The sequence below is a fragment of the Sorex fumeus genome, unplaced genomic scaffold, assembly GCF_029834395.1.
Source record: "Sorex fumeus unplaced genomic scaffold, SorFum_2.1 ptg000013l, whole genome shotgun sequence".
Classification (NCBI taxonomy): domain Eukaryota; kingdom Metazoa; phylum Chordata; class Mammalia; order Eulipotyphla; family Soricidae; genus Sorex; species Sorex fumeus.
In genome coordinates this window covers 23,629,579-23,646,987 of record NW_026606070.1, presented here as the reverse complement: position 1 = coordinate 23,646,987, position 17,409 = coordinate 23,629,579, and the positions used below count along the sequence as shown (strand labels likewise).

Genomic DNA, 17,409 nt, shown 5'->3' with positions numbered 1-17,409 from the left:
CGCTCGCCTCCGTCCCCGCTCGGGTGTGTGTGCGCGCGCGCGCGCGAGCGCGCGGGCCGCACGGGGGGCTCGGCCGGGGCTGCGCGCCGCGGGAGCGCGTCCGGAGAGCGCCGGTGCCCGGCTCGATCGCGGGGACTCGGAGACAAGGCAGCGGCCCCCGAGGCGGCGCGGCCGCGCGATGAAGCTCCCGCATGCCCGCGGCGGCCCGGGCCGGCCGGCGGCGAGCTGAGCGGCCGCCCCCCGGGCTCGGAGCTCCGCGACCCCCGGAACGCGGCGCCCGCGCGCTCCCGCGCGGCCCCCGAAAAGGAGTTTGCGCGGCCCTCGCGCCGGCTCGCGGGGAAGGTGGTGGGTGCGAGAGGAGCCCCGCGGCCGGGGGAGAGCCTCCCGAGGAGGAGGCGGAGGAGGAGGAGAAAGAGGAGAAGGAGGAGGGCTTCGCCGACGAGCAGCCACCCCTAGCTCCTGCGGCTCCCCCTACCTATTCCTTCGCTCCCGCTCCTAGCCGGAAAGAGGAGAACGAGGAAGAAGAAGAAAAAAGCCAGAGCCGGGGGGTGGGTGGGGTGGGACCACTGGATATAAAAGACCGGCTCGGGGGGATGCTGGAAGATCGGGGGGCTCTTCGGCAGCGTCTCTCCCCGAGCGGCGGCGGCGGCGGCGGCAGCGGGAGGAAGAGGAGCAGCCCCGGCGAGCACTGCCGCATGTTAATCGCTGCCGCCCGGGTCCCTGGGCTGCTGGTGCTGCTGGTGCTGCTGGTGCTGCTGCTGCTGCTGGAGACCGAGCCTGACTCCGAAGTTGTGCAACTGTGGACTGCGAGAGACATTTGAACCCTCCTCTCCCCGTGCTCCGTTTTTGGGCACCCCCCTCCCCAACCCCCCGCTTGGTGTGCGGGAAGCGAGGAAACGTAAAGGAAGACAAGCATCCCCCCCACCCCCCTTCCCCTTTCTCCATGGCCGTGTAGCAGAAGAAAGGGGGAAGGCGAGACTTTTTGTTGTTTGTTTCCTTGGCCGGGGTCTCCACCCTCCTGCTGCCTCCTCTGCGCTGTGGTTCTCATCCTCCGTGGACGCGTGTGGCCCGGGTGTCTTCGCTGGGGCCAGTGGGGTCGTTTGCTGCCCCCCGCCCCCCCACACCCCCTCCACCCTCCCGGGCTCGGTGACTGGATGGTTGAAAACTACCCCCAGTGGCAGGTTGTTGAGCCACTGATGGGACGATCTCCGGGAGCGGCGGTTACGAAAGGTAATTTATTCCGACTCTTGGTAATAGTGGTGGCCCGGGCGCCGGCGGCGTCCGCGGGCCGGGCTGCGAGCGAGCACACGCACCCAGCCCGTCGCACCCTCGGCTGCACACACGCTCCTTCGATCGTGCTGCGGGGCGGGAAGGGAGCCTCCTGGCGGGTGGGCGCTGAGGAGTGGACCCGGGTTCGAGATTTTCCCTTCTCTTGGGCGCCCGGGAGGGATGCAGAAGAGAGGAGCTCGAGAGCACCCACCGGCCGGCAGTCGCACCGACGCTGGAGAACGGGAACGGGGGTCCACCCGGGAATGGTCCCTTCTTTCTCACCCGGGTGTCATCCCCTGCGGGGGGACGGAAAACCGACCAGGGGGCGCCTTCTCTCGGACGGGCCGGAGCTGGGAGCTGTTGGTGGCGGGAGCGTGCCGGAGGACAGACAGGGACTGGGTGAGGAGCTGGATTCGGGGACTGTTGGGGTCCTTGAAGAGAGCCCACCGCATTCTCCTCGCACCCTCCCCCCAGACGCCTGCTTGAAGCATCCCTGGTGGCCCCGTTTGCCCAGGTCGCGCCCCCGAATCGGTGAGGCGCGCTGTTGCCCCGCAGCCCGCCCGTGGTGTGTGCCCCCACCCCCGTGGCGGCAGTTTGGTGGAGATCTGCCCGCCTCGGCTTTGTTCGGGCGGTTTGGGCTGGAGAAAGCGGCCACTTTCGTGGGTGGCCCGGGCGACGGGATCGTTGGGAGTCGGCACGGCGCGGGGGGCGGCGGTGCAGGAATCCGGGGACCGCGCCGGCGGGCTGGGGCGGGCAGGACGTTGGTGGCCCTGAGCAGCTAGGTTACAGGTAGGAAGACGGGCGCCCCCCCGGAGCTGTCGTGGTCAAGGGGGAGCTCGGGCCGCAGCGGAGAGCCGGTGTCGCCGCGCCCCTGCCTCCGCTCGCTCCTCGGGGCTCCCGGGCAGGGCAGGACGGGCTAGACCGTATCTGCGCCGGGTGGGCTGAGTAGGGTGGGACGAGGCGTGCCCTGTGTGTGTGCGTGTGCGTGTGTGTGTGCGTGTGCATGTGTGTGTGTGTGTGTGTGTGTGTGTGTGTGTGTGTGTGTGTGTCTGCGGGGTTGGGGGGGCTACTTCGGGCACCTGGGTGAGTTGGCAACGGGGTCACCGTGGGCGCGCTGGGCACGGCGGGGAGGGAGCTACGGGCACGGCAGGCTCCCGGTACTGAAGCTGAGCTCGCGGCTCCAAATCTCCCGGGATCCGCTTAACTGGAAAAGCTGGTTTGAGGAGGCCACGGGGGCCCCCGAGGGGGCTGCAAGGATGCCTCCCGGCGTCGCGGCGTCCCCAGCGAGGAGCGGCTCCGAGAGACGCGGGAGGCGCGGGAGTCTCTGGTGCAGCGGCCGACGCACCCCACGTTGGTGCTGATGGGGATCGAGGGAGCGTGCACCCCCCCACCCCTCACCCCGCTCCCGCCGGCCGCAACCCCCCATCCCTTGGAAATGCTCCCAGCCGTGCTCATCATAGCTGTGAGCGCTGCCTTATTGATGGCTCCAGCGAACGCAGCAATTGGGCGAACTCGGAGCGAGAGGGCCACCTCTGGGTGTCTCCTCCTGTCCCTGTGTGCCATCCCCGGCTGCGGTCCTTAGACCACATTGTAAACAACCGTGCCAAGAGCCCTGCCACAGTCTGCGTTCGTGCCAAGCTTCGTGGCGTCTGGGGTGTTTACTTTTCTGGGTGGCTTACTCCTGAGGAAGTCTCAACCTTCTTGCACCCCTGATTTTACCCGTCTTGCAGCCAGCTGCTGGGGAAGTGAGGAGAAGGCGACTCTTGGAAGGAAGGGCAAATTCTTCAGTGATTTGCACTTAAGTAAATAGGCGGTCGCCTGATCTCAGTGTCATATGGGCTGTCAACACTACTTAAAGAATGTCACTGTAGAACCGACCAAGCCACTCTGACTTGGTAATAATTTTTCATCGGAAAAACGTGCCTTTATTTCCCCACGCGGCTTAACGGAGTCTGCTAGATCTTCTTGGTGTATTTATCGAATTGTATATGAAACTAAGTGATCTGAAATTCTGGTACCCGGTTCGTCTCTATATAAATTTCAGCTAGAATTGCTTGTTCTTTTATAGGTTTCCCGGTAGTTGGTGTAGGAGTAAAAAAAGACACGCCTGGATTGAAGTATCTTTTAGTTTTGCCTCAGGATTTTTTTTTAAAACTAAAGCTAGCATAAAAACTATGAAGAGGAGCAGTTAAAAAAGTTGAAACTTGATACTTATTTTTACTTTAAATAGTTGTCAGGTTAGCTACGATTGCTTTTGCTCTAGATGGCTATGCTCTTCTCCCTTTATTAGTGTGGTACTGTAAATAATAACAATACGTTGTTTCTAGGACTATCACTACTTTTTCTCTCTCTTCTTTTTTAATATCTTGGCCTCTTGAGAAAGATTAGGTTCCCCAATTATTGGCTCCTAATTGTGATTGAGCTCTGCTTTCATGATAGAGATTGCTAATGATGATCATCTTAAGAGAGAAGTTAGAGAATTATCAGAACTGAGAATTTGGCCTCATATATATCTATATCTATATATTAATTTCTAGAGGTTATGTGTTAAAGTCTTTATACTTCCAAATCTCTCTGAAGATGAAAGCATAGTGGTCCTCTCCTTCTTTAAGATCTAATCCCAGTGATTCCCGGCCCATCCATTAGAAAATTTGATCAGATCTGTTCTTTGTTTCTTAGCAGCATGTGCTTCCTAGCAGTCATACATTCCACAGGTCCTGATGTCATTAGAACTGTGTCTGTCAGTGTATTGTGCTGTCTGTAGCTAAAGGTGAATGTGTCAGAGCAATTGAATGCCATCCCATAGTCTTTCCTTTCCATTAAAAATTCACTTCAGGTATATGTATGAAGCAGGTCAGTGAATTTTTTATATATGGTTGAGCAGACTATTTCTATAGACTTGGTTCTATAGGGGCTGGAGGACTGATTGTAAAGGCTTACGTGAGCAACTTGCATTTTTTAGTTGGACATACTGGCCTACATCATCAGGCATCCCTTGCCTGAAGAACCCTAAAATAGGCTGGGTTTTGTCCTAATGGTAAATGCCTTTTGATGTCTCATTTCAAGTTGCCTGGTGGTGTTATTATCTTTCAGATTGAGAGCAGTCATCAGAAATATAAATGGGAGGTCTTGCAGAAATGCCATTCTTAATGAGGATCTTCTTACCTTTGGAGATTTAGATACTTCGTTCCATGAAGATGAATAGAGTACAAGGTCCGCTTGTTCTGGCTACTGTGCTGGGCATTGTTACCAGTAATTAGGAAAGGCAAATCCATGCTGACTTGATTCGCCTTTGATTACTTGGTGAACTGTAACCAAGGATTATAGTTCCTTGGTTATAGAGAGAGAAGTTTAAAAAAGGTTATATAATTAGAAGAATTCAAGGCAGTCCATTAAAGGGTAACCGAGTTGTTTCTAGATTTGGTCTGGGTCACTTTGTTGATTGAAACTCCCTTTGAAGAGGCTTGCCAAATAGGAGGGGCAGTTACAGTGAGAGGAGACTTTTCTTTTAAATTTATAAATCAGCAACTAAAACTGATGGTGATTTCTTTATTTAAAAACACAGGGAGATTTTGAGAATTGTTACGCAGCTTTGATTTACTGTGGTGTGAATGAGTAGAGTAGTTGGATTAAAGGGAGATGATCTTTCCTTAAGTTCTGCAGATGGCTATTTTTCCTTTGATTTCTTAGATTTGCATTACATGCAAAATTCCCATTTGCTCTCATGGAGAGGAACTCTAAACACTGAAGCAATATGGTAATTTAGCATTTGTTTGCCTTTAAGGACATATTACACTAAGATTGCAATTACATTTATGTTTTTTTCTTTCATGCAAATACATTTCCTTATAGCGTAGCTTATTTTATAATAAAATATAAAGCAAAACATTCATGTATGTAAAGTCCTCCTGACATTTCTTTTGAGAGATAGCGAGAGAGAATGTGGATGTTGTTAAGGAATAGTTGATTAATAAAGAGAAAACTCCAAATTTTTCATTTGGAATTTGGTATTGATGTGTATTGGTCAGACTGAGAAAGTAGTGTGAGCATGTCTCTAGAAAACATTGGTGAGTCCTAAGATTCTGTGTGGCCCAGCAGAATTACTCTATCACTGTATTAGGTCGAATTTTTCCTTTAGGGCTATGCATTCATAAGTACAAAGTATATTTATTTCAAAAGGCCATCTTACTCATTGAAAATTTCTGTATGCCTTAGAGAGCAAAGTTATTCCCGCATTTTATCATTAATTATTCTGGGTACCTTAAGAATTTGTATATAGTTTTTGTCTTATTGGCACATAAAATAAGAATTTAGTTTCATATGTACATATTAGAAGAAAACATTTTGTTAATATTATTCAAGAGTTTACTGGAAAACTGTTGATAGCATTGCTATTTATCATGAAAATTACTTTTGGGATGGAAAATTAGATCACCCAGCTGAATATTTTTCTGTCTGGTACTTGTTATTTTGTCCTGCAGACAAGCTTTTCTTCTCTGTCTGTGTTCTGGGCAAACCAGCATGTCCTGATAACCCTTTCAGTGGATTTCTGTTGAGAAAGCAGTCTCATTTTAAATGCTGAGATGTTATTTGCTTTTTAGTTTCATTCTTTGTTGTTGTTGTTGTTGTTTTGTTGTTGTTGTTGTTGCTATTTTGGGTGTGTGGGGGTTGGGTGAGAGTGGTGGGTTAGCATACCTGGCAGTTTTCAGGGTTTTCTCCTGGCTTCATGGGAGGAATCACTCCTGGTGGGGCTTAGGGGAGCATACCTGTGTTGCCGGGGATTGAACCCAGGTCAGCCACATGCAGTGCCTGCGCTTCACCCACTGCATGATATCTCCGGCCTGAGACTCATTCTTCAACAATCATGCAGTGTTTTCCAGAAGGTTCCTGGTATATGACATCATTACTCTGTTGGAATTTGACATGTGTCCCTGCGTTCTTGATTTTTCTTATTTTATTTAGTAATATATAACCATAAGCAACATCCTAAGAGTTGTTTTACATCAAGAGTTATTTTTTACATCATCAATTTTCAAGAATGTCCAAGACCTGTAAAATCTGATAACCAGCGATGTTGGATTTTCCAAGTTATGCCTCCCTGGCTGAGAAATCTCATCTTGTCTGATCATTTAATGGATCCGTGAAGAGAAAGACAGTGAACACTTTACGCTTTACCCCTACCTAGGTAGATTGTCTAATTTATTAATTATTGGACAATCATCATTTGCAAGTAGAAAGATTCTTTTAAGGTTTGGCCCACAGTTAGTGATGCAGAAACTTTTGTGTTGCTGTTCTCAAGCCTGATCTGTTGACAGCAGCAAAGAGCTAGTGAGAATATTTCAAATCTTGGCTTTAGATGTTGATAGTTTGATTACTTAGAGAGGCAGAATGGTGTGGTGTGAATGAAAGGATTTTAGGTAGTGTTTGCCTATCATTTGACTCTGGCAAGATAAAGTGAATTAATTTAATAATTTCTTGACATTTTAAGGGATATGACAGTTTTGCCTAATGTGGGTGAAAAGTTAGTTGAAAAGTTAGTAGGAAAATTAAAGCCAAAATAGTTGGCAGAAATAGTTCCTGAGACATAATAGTAACGCAGTTATTTGCTGTTGTTATTTTTATTATCATGATTATTATTTTCCAGGTCTCACGAGGGATCTAGGAAACATCAATTACTCATGTGAATCTGATAAGCAATTATGTCTCACCTCATTACTTCAGACTATATCTTGGCTTTCTTTTAGCCTTCCAATTTAAAACACACAGAATTATATTGGAATTTTTTTTTTTGTAATAAGGATTAATAAAGCACCTTTCTTCACTTGGGCTAAATTTAAATTTGTATAGAGAGTATGAATGCTCTATTAAAACCACATTTCAAAGGCCCTAATTGAATATCTTGTATCTTAGGAATTATTAGGGAAGAAATCAGTTTTCTGAGGTGATAACCAGGATGACTCACTACAGTGTTAGTGTGCTTATCACTATCTAAGCATCACAACATCATTTGCAGTGACTCGCATCTTTGGGGTAATTATACACCAGGGTTCACTTTGTGAGTTGTGATAAGCCTGAAGGAGTACATTAGTCTTACTAGATACTGAAGTTTAACTGGAGAATGTTTCTGAATAATGCTTTGCCATTTACTGAAAAACTTTAAATTATAGATACATTTATGAATTATGGGCGCTTTTCAAAATGTGCGTCCATTGCTCATTCTAATTGGTGAGCGAGGCTTATCACAATGACCTTAGTGTTTTTGCTCTTATCTTCTCTAGCACTTTGGTAAATCTTGACTTTGTGATGTAGAAACTAAATTATGCTCCTGAGTTGGGCATAACTGGGAAATGTCCCCACTTATGTGCTTCCTAGAAATGGCATTTGGAATAAAAAACATTTGAATGCAATCCCAATTCTACAACTTATAGATCTGTCATCTCTGTAATGCAGAAGTAGTTGAGTCTGCTTTGTGGGGAAATAAACCAACAAGTATCTGATAGAGAGAGCATTTAGTGAATAGTACTTTTTATCAGTCATGTTATTGTTAGAAATGCCCTTAAGTGCCATAATTAAGAAAATTTAACTAAATTAAATGTCATTTTCTTCATCAGAGAGTTCTTGATGAACTATGAAAATCAGTAGTGTTTACTCAAGCAGCTAAGGTTGCATCTCTTTTTATCTCACCAAACCTTTTTGCCTCTCTCTTTTGTTCATCTTTTATATCCCTGTTTCTGGGATCTTCTTCATCCTCTTAAAACGCTATGTTCTGTTACTAACTCACCAAAAAAAATCATACTCTTCAAAGGGAAAATTTTTTGACAGCCACCAAATGCTGTGTGTGAAGACTGACTTTAAATCAGGTATAAAATGAAAGTAGCAGTTTAACTTAAGACATTTTAAATTAAATTCTTGATCATCTTTTTCACATCACATCAGCAGCTCTTTAAATTTTAACTGCATTCAGAATTTTCACAATGTTGTAACCAAATCAAGACGTCATAAACTTCCAAGATTTAAATATTCCTTTATTTTTCAAAGATTTATAACCTACACTTTCTATTCCTCATAAGACTGCTGTAAATGCAGATGAATCCCTCAAATTTAGATCCCTAAATTGCTTTAAAGACAAGAAATATTGAATGGATGATAAATAACTCCAAATTTTAGAATTAACATCTGCATATCAGTGGCAATCGACTGAAACAAAAGCCATTAAAATGTCTGCCTTTACCATAATTTTCCAGCATTTATGTTGAAACAGAAAGAGCACACAATATGGTAGGTAGTAAAAATGAATGAAGTAAGCTGCATGTTGGACAGCTGACTTCGCTAAATTGTGCCCGACTTAAGTGTTCTAAAGTATGACTCTAGAAAATGAAAGCCAAGTAGAAGCGACACCCCTTTCTGTTTGATCAGCTTGTGTTGGTGTTGATGTGTCCCGCAGAGGCAGAGCATGTTACTATTCAAGGCATCCCCAGTGGCTCCACAGTTGCCCAAGCCTGGAAGAATAGGGGACAAACTCAAGCCCAGTTTTTGATGTTCTGCATGGGTGGGTAACCTGAATACTAAGATGCATTCTATTGACAGCTGACCCTGGTTGAGGGTTTTCTACTGCCTCCGTTTTGCTTTGGTTTGGTTTGTTGCCCCTTCTCCCTTTTCTCTCTTGAAGACTCTTCCCAGTGCTTTTGGATAGAGGAAATGTTCTTGATCATTGGTCATATTTTTTTTGTGTGAGATTGTTTTTTTCTGGCAGGAATGGAAGGGCTCAATGGTTTGTATTTATGTTTGTTGTTGTTGATGTTTTGAAAAGATTTTCAGTGTTCTTGATTTGTCAGTGACTGATGGTTGTTTGTTGTTTGAACCTTGACTCAGAATACTGATCATGACTTTAAGGAGTGGACAAAGAGTCTATTGAGAAAAGCTTTGTGTTAAATTGAAGCATGTGCATATCTATGGACTTCCTTTCTTTTATATTGGCTTCTCCAACCATTCAATTGAATCTGTGTAATGAGTTCTAATCATATTATTAACTGTTGTTAACTTTGAAAGAAGCTCTTAGGCAACCATCATTTTCCCTTAAAATAATATACAGTATTTGGGGGGATTAAGATAGACTCAGTTAAATTTCAATTTTCCCCTTATGTATGACATTCAAATATTATCTTACAGTTTTTCAAGAATGGTGTATATTTTATAATAGAATCACAGTTATCATCATCTGCTTTGTGTTCAATTTATAAGAATTAGTAGATGGGGTATATCCATTATTTCATTTTTTCAATTGCAGAACCAACCCCAACTAGTTTTAGGCCAGAGTTAATTCCGTTATATTGATGTGTTGTATTTCTCATGCCCCCCAAATCTTGGGGGACGGCCATAGACATAATACAAGGAATAAGGCATTTACCTCGCATGTGGTCAACCCCGGTTTGATCTGTGGTAGCACATATAGTTCCTGAGAAACAATGAGTGTGATATCCCCCTCACCTAACAGTGCCCTGCCCCCCTACAATAAAAGTTAAAAGAAGAAAAAAGAATCTTGGAAAAGGATGGAGTTTTTTTTTTTTATTAATAGTGAAACACCATGAGGTACAGTTGTAGATTTACAATTTTTTGTGCTTGGGTTTCGATTATACAATGATCAGATACCCATCCCTCCACCAGTGCCCATTTTCCACCACCATGGATAATATCCCCCCACCCCCATCCCCCCATCCTCCCCTGCCTCTGTCGCAGGGCAATCCCCTGTGTTCTCTCTCTCCTTTTGGGTGTTGTGGTCTGCAAAAGAGGCATTGAGTGGCAAACATGTTCAGTCCATAGTCTACTTTCGACATGCATCTCCCCTCCTGGGAGGATCCTCCAAACACCGAAAGGATGGAGTTTTAATCTGACCTCAGACAAGAACGTGTCTTGAATACCGCTAGAAATTTGTGCCAGTGGTTTGCAGCATTCTTTGTAGATACACAACTTTAGATCACTCTGATATTAGCTGCTCTTGGAATTGCTATTCCTCTGTGGAAGACATCGCTCTCTTGAAGAAGTGAAGACACTATTAGGGAAGGGAATCTTGTTCTCTGGCAAAGGCTTGAATGGCCACTGCGTTGTTCCCCTGTTAATGAAAGCGGAGCAAACATTAGGAAAACTGTTAAAACAGGTTTACTTGCTTCCTGTAAGTAGCCTAAAGGAATTTGGAAGACTTTCCCCTATTTTGCTGAATTAGCAAACCAAGAGAATATGCAAATTAAGGATTCAGATTTTTTAGAGTCAAGGACAATTAGAAAATTGCAGGAGAAGTCAATGCTGGGCCTGTTGGGAAGCCAGATAATATCTGAAAGATGTCACTTTATATAAGTAATGAATGAATTTCCATAATGTGATGTCCATTTGTCAGTTGCTGTTCTTTGATGGCCAGTGCACATAAGAAACAGATGCAGGGACACATAAAGTTCTCTTTGTTTTGTTGTGTGTTTGATTTTCTTTTTCTAATACTTAAGCTTCATCTACAGAGAATCATGTTGCGGGTCCAAGTTAAGTATACTATATCTTTTCATCTGTATCCAGGTGAGGAAAGACACCACTAGATGCAGTTGAACTCAGTAAATTGTCAGTAAACTCATGGATAAGCTTCAGCAGTCACATTAAGGATCATTTCATTAGTGTAAAGGAAAGAAACTGTTCTTAAGGCAGAAGTGGAAATTGTAGGAAGAAAATGTTATACCATAAGAAAATGGAAGAAGGAAAACTCATAGCCTGGGAATAAACACAGCATAAAATACAAGGGCTGTAGCACTGACCTCCCATTGTTTATCCATTTGCTTGAGCGGGCACCAGTACCGTCTCCATTGTGAGACTTGTTGGTACTGTTTTTGACATATCGAATATGCCACAGGGAACTTGCTAGGCTCTGCCGTGCTGGCGGGATACTATCGATAGCTTGCTGCACTCTCTGAGAGAGACAGAGGAGTCGAACCCGGTTGGCTGCATTCAAAGCAAATGCCCTACCCGCTGTTGCTAACGCTCCAGCATAAAATACAAATAGAGGTAAAAGTAGAAAAAAGTGGGTTTGTGGATGTGATGCGATCATCTGTTTGCAATATCTTATTGAGTCTTGGTAGTATACTCATTTTCTGTGTTCTTGATGGGAATATGTTTATTCAAGTAAACCTGATGTTTTGAGAAAGATCATTCAAAGTATATTAAAATAGGAGATTTCACAATAATTTGGTGTGGATAACTTTATTAGCTGTTTAAAGAATCCAGTAAAAGTATACTTCAGCATATCCAGTAATACTGTTATGCAGATGAGAGGCATCTAATATGGTCCTCTTATTCTAAAAGCTAGAATGTGTACAGTATTTAATGCTGACACTTGATCAATTGAAAGAAAACTCTTCAGAGTAATATTCGTCTAAGAATGGCACTTGGAAATTACTTGCTTTAAATTTCTGTGCTCAAATGGAAATTTTTGTTGAATTATTTGTTTGTTTGATTCTCGGAACATATCCTTTGGTACTTAGCGCCTATCCTGGCTTTGTGCTCAGGGATTACTCCTGCTGCTCTGGGTACCATACGGAGTTCTTGTCGAAAGGCAAGTATCCTACTACTGTACTTTCTCTAGCACCCTGATTTTTAACTTTTAAGTACCAAGACCACATTGCTGGGAACATAGGAAGTTAATAGAATTTTAAAGGTTAGTAGACACTTTAATTAGAAGAACTTCCATGTACTTTTGTTATCATTACATATCCTTAAAGAAGAAAGAGGCTTAAAATTAGTAGGGTGTCGACATTGTCTTTTTAATTTGACACTATCAAGCAAACTTTGGAAGTATTTTATTCTTTTACTTTCTGTTTTTTTTCTTTTTTTTCTTTCTTCTTTTATTTTTTTGGCGCATTTGATTAAATGTGTGATCTTATCTTGGTGAAATAGCCCGCTGGGCTGCAGACAGTAGTGTTCAGAAATGAAATTTGCTTAGAGCCTCTGAGCAGACATTTATTCAATGAGACCTTTCTTGAATAATGGATGATTGTGAGATTACAGTGGTGTGTACGTGTGTTTTATTCCTTGAATATGAAGGGTCTTGAGGTAGAGCAACAACAAAAAATAATGGGATGGGAAAGAAAGCTTTAGGTTTATGAATGAAAAATTGACCTTCATTATTACAAATGAGTGAACTTGTATGCACGAAAACTCAATAGTGTCTTTGTTAGAGGATGCTGTGTTAGTTCATCTGCTTTGTTTTAGTAGTCTTGTGTTACATCATTTCCTGCTACACTATCTCCATTGATGTTATTCTGAGATTTTTGCACTATTCCAATATGTATTGTTTATGTATGGTTTTGATTTTTACACGGATATCAGTAAGAGCTGAATTTTATTTATTCCATTTATTTCTCCCAGTTCATCTTATTCTACATCCTAAATGATTTTATATTAAAGGACTTTTGATTATAGTATACTTATGTTGAATACTTTAAAATTAGTTATATAAATTCAAAACAGAAATCACAATACTGTATAGCAGTTTAGCATTATGTTCACAAATTACACTATTGGTTATCTATTTCAATTTATATAAATATGCATTTTATGTATATATGTTTGTATAATTGAGAATAAACTATATACAGTTTTTATAATTTCCCCCGACCCCCCGTTTAAACTGTCATCCCTTTTTTAAAAAAATGAATCTATTTTATCAGAGATGTTTCATGTGGCTTTACTGTTGTATTTCCTCTTTACTCATGTGTCATGTAATATTTTGTAGGATAGATAGTGCAAAGGTATGGCATTCTTTCATAATTTCTGTTGTACAAATTTTATTTAAATGCAGTTATTCCAACAAAGAGTAAATAGCTGATGCTTGACTTTTACTACAGTTTAAAATGATTGACAGGCAAGATTGTGTAAAACATATCTTTATAACATTTTGGAAACTCCTTTTTAATCATTGCTTTCATCTATCATAAATAGTAGATTCTAAGGTCGTGTTATATACAGTTAATCAACTTAGTAGTTTACTAACGTAATTCTTAATAATTTCTAAGCTCAGGGGCCAGAGAGATGGTATAATGGGTAGAGTGCTTGAGTTGGACATGGTTGACCTGGTTTGATTCCTGGTGGGAAATACAGTTCCCCCAAGCATTGCTCGGAGTGATCTCTAAGCACAGAGCAAGCAGTGGACCCTGATCATTGCTAAGAGTGGTCAGTCTCCACCTTCCAAATTACTAACTAATATGTATCAATGTAGGAAAGTTGAGATGAGTAGGATAGTAAAAAATATTAAATTTTCTAACTCTTAAAATTTATGGAGATCTTTGTTTAATACCATTGAATTTAACATAATATTAAAATGAAAGGGCTGGGACGATAGCACAGTGGGTAGGGCATTTGCCTTGCATGCAGCCAACCCGGCTGATCCAGGTTCGATTCCTCTGCCCCTCCGGAGAGCCCGGCATGCTACCCGTGACATATTCGATATGCCAAAAACAGTAGCAACAAGTCTTACAATGGAGACATTGCTGGTCCCGCTTGAGCAAATCGATGAACAATGGGAGGACAGTGGCAGTGAGAGTTTAAAACCAAATGAATAGATTGTAATGATGGCACAGTAAGTCGGTTGATTACCTTGTGTGTGAGGCTTTCCTTGCTTGCCCATGCAGCTTTGATCTCAGGAACCACATATGTTCTCCAAGTCTGCCAAGAGTGACTTGGTGAGTTCAGATCCAGGAGTAAGATCTGAGCATATGTCGGTGTGGCCCCCAAACCTAAATGAATAAATAAAAAAATGGAACAGAATGAAAACAATAAAACAGAATGAAATTGATTTATGATGAGTTAAGAATTCACCATCCATTTTACATCCTCATAAATATTGTTTTCTTCACTTTTGTCTCTATTAATCTAAAACATCAGATTAGCAATCCTCTTATAGAACAAGGAAATCTGTGGCCTTGGTTTGGGCTTCTGCAAAATTTATGCCTGAAATTAAGAGTAAATTGTCAAGTAGATACATTTAGAGTAAAAAAAGATTGTTGTAGAAAGAGAGAGGCTAGAAAAGAGCTAAACAGAATAACAGTGAACATGAACTTATTTTATTCTAATTGTAGGATTAGATCTTTCCATAAAAATAAGTTAGGTACAAAATATAAGGCATTTAGAAGTTTATTATGGAGAGAAAAACCACAGGTCCATTTTTACCTTTAGAATATCATTTGTTCAGTAATGTTAGTATCTACAAATTTTGATTTAGTTCATTTATTCTTTGGTCAGAGGAACTAACAGTTTTACTTTAGCATCTTTGTGGCTTCTGCTGTTAGGCATAAGATTTATACTTAAGGTATATTTCTGGTAGATTGGAATCCCATTTTTTTACTTCACTTTTATATTTTCTTCTAATTTTCACAATGGCTTACTTATAGGACAGAACTTAATGCAGTGTTAGTAAACGAATGTGTTTGTACAAATGTGCTATATGAATCAAGAAAAGAACAGCTGAACATGAAAACCAGTGTGGAAGTTACTGCTGCAAGATAAATTCAGGTCCCATTGAAAATTGCTCTGTACCTGCCTGTGAAATAATAAAACCACAAAAGGGATTTTAGAAGGCACAGTCTGACACACTTGTTTCCACAAAAATATTAAATAGTTGTTGATTATGAACTTGTCCTTTGCCAGTAAGCTGATAGAATGTGTTTGCTATTCAAGATGAAGCTCCCAAGATCTGCTATACAGTATTTTGCCAATAGTTGACAGTATAGTACACGGAAAACATCATAAAGCGGTAGATTTTAGGTTGTGTTCCTAGTATATTATATAACATCATAGAGAATTGAACTGGCATCAGAAGTGACATATGCTTGAGAGTGTATACTACCTTCATTCATGAAATTTCTCAGTCTTATATTTGGGATTTCTAATTTCAGATTTCAAGCAGGGCACTGCTCTAGTGCCTCTGTTCTCACTAGCCACTTACCTGCAATGGTCTGTTTCATCTAATAAAGGATTGGACTGGGATACTTGCTCAGACATCAGTGAGATAAGTTTTGTAAAGCTCATTAAGATACAGTATCCCTGCTTGCAAGTTAATATTTCAAAAAATGAATAGGCAATTAATTTCATAAGAAATTTTACATTTTCATCCTTCTTACAGAGTTGAGGCATACAATTGCATTTACTTATAGCATATTTTAAAAAGATAAAGGAAGCTAAACACTTTTTCTGAAGGTTTAAGTAGAAATAGACATACTAAAGACATTTTATGTTGCTTAAAAATGTTGAGGACTCTCTAACATTGCACATTTTCTATTATTTTTCTCTCTTCTTAAATTCATTTAGGTAGAGGATAGGAAGATAGCTCAAAGGAGTAGCCCTATGGCCCCTGTACAACATGAAAGAGTTATTTTTAGGATTTGATAGAGCATTTCATATAGTTTCTTACATAAGTATTCTTTAATTTATATACTCAATCAATTTTCCATAGGGCTCATTGGGCTTGTTAGACTATGCTATCAAGGCAGTTTCAACGTGTCTTCTTTTGTAAAGCAGAAATGTGTATATTGAATACGAAATTCTCAGGGCTCCTCATTTACTTATTTTTAAATGTGAACTCCTATTTTCTAGGTATATGTTCTAAGATAGATCTGGCCAGTGAAATGGGATTACTAATTCACCTAAAACTATTGTAGGTAGTTATTTTGATGGTCATCATTAACTTGCTTTTCATTTCTATTTCTTTTTTTGATTTTTGAACCACACTCAGCAGTGCTTAGGGTAACTCCTGGCTCTGTGCTCAGGGATAACTCCTGGTGAGCGCTATGTGATATGCCAGGGATTGAATCCAGATTGGTCGTGTGCATGGATTTTGAACTATTGCTCTAGGCCCCTACATTTTATTTCTCTTTAAATCTTTTGAGGGGTATGCTCCCAAGTGGTGCTCAGGAAGCCAAGACCCCACTGATGATTCTCCACCATCTGGGCTGGCACTTCAGTGTCAGAGCACATGGATACAGTGGTATCTAATCCTGAGGATAACCCAGGGCACCCCAGTGGTGCTGTAGTGGGGTCTCCATGCACAAACTTGGGGGACCATGTGGTGTTAGACATTGATACTGGATGACATACTTAGCATGCATTGCACGCCAACTGCTGCACTACTTCTCAAACTATTTTTTTCTTTCCTTTGATTACCTCGACAAGCTATCCCTGACTTGAATGTTAGGCTGTTTATATTGAAAGTAATCAAACTGTAGAAAAATTCAAAACACAATAACATTATAGATTAATGGGAAGGAAAGACATAGAGATATAAGTTTGAAACTGAGAAATGCATGTTTTCATATGTACCATAAGGTTTCTTTACTCCAATGCCTCAGTTTACTCATGTGTAAAATGGGGATGCCTATGATCCTGATCTTCCAGAGTTGTTATGAAAATTCAGTGAGCTATTGTATATAAACACACTGTACTGATTTTTTCATGTTAATAAAATCATTTTTCCCTATAAGTTTATCTTTTAAAAGACCAGCTCCATCAAATTATTACTTTCATTGGTTCTTTATGTATTTGTTAGTGGCAACTGTCTGCATGATCCTGGAAATATAAAACATACCATGGCGAGAAGAGCCTCTGACATTACAGCACTTACAAAATCACACAACTAAGGAGGAAGGAACTACATTAAACAATATATGTCATTAATCATTTAGTTAAAAATGTTTCCAGTGCCACACAGCAAGCTGAGAATGCAATAAGAATTAGAGTAGAAAGATCAGACTTCGTGGAATGGGATTCGTGGAATCTATAAGACTTCCCAGAGCAAATGGCATTTTGACAGAGAGGAAGGTTGAGTAGGTGTCCCTAGAGATTTTGCTGGTTCACTGCTTCCTTCCCATTCTGTAATCAGAAGAGCTCATCACAGATCCAAGCTTGCTCTAGAGAAGGAGTTTAATAGAGCTGACAAAAGGGAAGAAAATTGTCCAGAGTTGTCTTAATACAGCAATAGGGACAGAATATATGGATTTTTATTTATTTAAATTTTTTTAATGAATCACTGTGAGATACAGTTATAGATTTGTAAACTTTCATGATTACTGTTCAGTCATACAATGATCGAGTACCCATCCCTCCACCAGTGCCCAT

General features: G+C 41.8%; 1 protein-coding gene across 23 annotated transcripts in view; it reads left to right on the top strand.

The window, feature by feature from the left end:
• The first annotated feature begins 764 nt into the window (after window positions 1-764).
• The window catches only part of ADGRL3 (adhesion G protein-coupled receptor L3), an 882,914-nt gene continuing 866,269 nt past the window's right edge, over window positions 765-17,409 (top strand). For all 23 annotated transcript variants that reach the window (XM_056111479.1, XM_056111470.1, XM_056111466.1 and 20 more), the window contains exon 1: window positions 765-1,230. The gene's annotated coding sequence lies outside the window, so the exon portion shown is untranslated. The remainder of the gene's footprint in view (window positions 1,231-17,409) is intronic.